The following is a 2,946-nucleotide window of genomic DNA, read 5'->3' as shown; positions in this document are numbered from 1 at the left end:
AAACATGCACAAGTTGCTACCAAGTGCAGCTGATGAGGCCACAGGTGTAATGCTAAAGGGATGTTACTGCTTTTTCATGTGTAGCTTCCCATATGTTAAAATTTCAGATTTTCTGAACACTGTCAATGCTTTAAAAATCTCTTCCAAAATATGTATTTCAATAATCAAAATTTAAATCATCATTCCGTCCCCTGAGTCTAAGGTTTAATCAGAATGATTCCTGCATTTTTTGCCTAGCAACACAAAAAACCTTCTAGAGAAAAATTTACTCCTGAATATTTTCAGAACTTTATATAAATCCACATTTAAAAATATTTCTAGTGCAGCTGAGTGTGATGGTGTTCACAGGGGTCCGAGGATGAGGGAAGAGATGAGGATCTGAGTCCATGTTTCAGAAGGCTGATTTTTTATTTTATGATATATATTACATTAAAATGATACTAAAAGAATAGAAGAAAGGATTTCATCAGAAGGCCAGCTAAGAATAGAAAAAGAAAGAATGATGAAAACTTGTGTCTCAGACAGAGAGCCAGCTGACTGTGATTGGCCATTAAATAAAAACAACCAACATGGGCCAATAGCAGATGCACCTGTTGCATTCCACAGCAGCAGATAATCAATGTTTACAGTTTGTTCCTGAGGCCTCTCAGCTTCTCAAGAGGAAAAATCCCAAGGAAAGGATTTTCCATAAAATGTGTCTGTGACAGCTGAGGTCTGAAGTGATCCAGCTCAATCCCATACGTGAAGCAGAGGGGTGTGCATGTGTCTGTTGGTAGTCTGAGTTGGAGCTAGCCCTGGATGTACAGATTACAGCTGAGATCAAACTTGAATTAAAAGAAATGCCAGTTTGATTCCCTCCTATCTGAGTTCATCTCCCTCCTCCTCGAAGCACATTTCAATAACCCTCTTGTTGTGTCCCTCCGAGTTCCCGGATGCTTTTATTGGTCTCATCTATACATTCCCTCGATTCTGGCACTGCCCTCTGAGCCTGTCAGGGCTGTGGCTGCCTCATAATGCCTGCAATTATTGCTCTGTGGGCTGCCAGGGCCGCTAATGATGCTGAGCTGGCTGTGGGCAGTGTGCTCACCCTGCACAATGCGCTGGGAGCAGCAATGCAGAACAGCAGTGCAGAACAGCAGTGCAATGTAGGTCACAGCCCTGCCAGGATCCCCCTCTGGGGGCAGCGATGGGGCCAGGGGGGTTTGCATCGGGTTCACAACCACTGATTCCCCTGGAGTCTCCTGGGCTTCCCAAAGGAGCAGGTTCTTGTGTGTTTATGTTGTACTTTTTGATGTGTGCGGCTCCCGCAGCTTCTACTGAGATCTGCTCCCTCCGGGTCCTCAAGGTTGGTGTTTTCATGGACTCTCTCCAGATAAAAATCCATCTGCTTGTTCAAAGCTGCTGTTCTGAGCTGGATGCTGTTTCCTGATCTGTAGCCCCACATTTCTCTCTTCACAGAGAAATATAAGGCACAATTCTTCCCAAGAATATTTCTGAGATTCGCATTTTCTGAACCTCAGAGAAAGAAAACACAATTCTTATCACTTGCTGTGCCTGTGTTTGTGCCAAAGCAGAATGCAATATGGAGATTGTTTACCCACAGTGATGGGGTTTTGTTTCCTTGGCCTGTCAGGGCCAAGAGAGTGTGTGTGTCAGAACTTTTGGGTGACAGTCATGGGATTCTGTACAGTGTGAGCAGTTGTGCGCTTGGCAGATTCAGTTTTAGATGTATAGAATAATAATATAGCATAATAAAGTAATTAATTGGCCTTCTGATATCCAAGCAGTCAGATGCATCATTCTCTCCCCTCATCAGGGCCATCACAGCATTGCAATACTGATCAGAGTGTGTCCAAGAAATTCCTCCAATTTGTCAGCCAAAGCAGCCTTCCCTGCTTTTTTTGGCACTGTGTGGAAGCTGAGGGTGGATCCAGGCAGCACAAGAGCAATCCTGCATCCTCCACGTGCATTAGGCTATGTGCAAACTATGAACCTCACAATGCTGAAATCCCAGCTAAAAACTGGTACCTTTTATTACTACAGACTGAAATTACTCTTGTAGTAGAGAAAGATTTCTGCATTTTTGGGTCATTAAAGCCACATTGCAGAAGTACAATATGGTAAATAACACACCAGTTATAACTGGATATTTACTATATCAGTATAGTGAAGTACCAGTATGGTGTAGTACAATACTATACCAGTGGAGAATAGTATAATACTGGTATAGTAAGTAACAAAGCAGTGCTGTGGCACAGGAAATGCAGGATTTGCTCTTGGAGACCTCTAAGCAGCATCAAGTGCAGGTGTGGAAGGAACAGACCATGGAAGAAGCATCAGGGCAAGATTTTATACTGTAGGTTATTTCCCACAAACACGGGTGAGAAGGGAGAAGGAGCAGGGATGAGAAGTGTCCCAGACTTTGTAATTTTTTTTGCACAGCCTGCTAAAGACCAACACCTCATAAATCAGACTTGGCTTTGCTTGGCTAAGTGGGGCATAAGCCCAAGAACAACATCTAAAGTAGGGCAGGACGAGGTCACAGCTGTGTGCTGGGGAAGGCAGCACAAACCCTGGCTCCCAAACCCACCACACAGACACAAATCCTCCCACCAGCTCCCAAACCCACCACACAGACACAAATCCTCCCACCAGCTCCCAAACCCACCACACAGACACAAATCCTCCCACAGGCTCCTGGCTCTGGAATCAAGCCCAGAGGTGCATCCTGCACCACTGCAGGGAGGGTACCCCAGGCCTTGCCTTGGTGGCAAACCAGGTCAAACTGCTTTGCTGCCATTCTCAGCTGATGAACCCTCGATGCTCTGCTAATGACTGAGGAAAACGTAAAAAAATGAAGAAACTCAAGCTTTTGTCCAGTTCTACCTCTGCAAAGCAGTGACTTCCACTGAAAATAGAAAAGAAAGTTGAATTCTGTGAGTTAAC

This window comes from Zonotrichia leucophrys, chromosome 3, assembly GCF_028769735.1.
Source record: "Zonotrichia leucophrys gambelii isolate GWCS_2022_RI chromosome 3, RI_Zleu_2.0, whole genome shotgun sequence".
In the NCBI taxonomy this organism is placed as follows: Eukaryota; Metazoa; Chordata; class Aves; order Passeriformes; family Passerellidae; genus Zonotrichia; species Zonotrichia leucophrys.
This window is presented reverse-complemented; position numbering follows the sequence as displayed.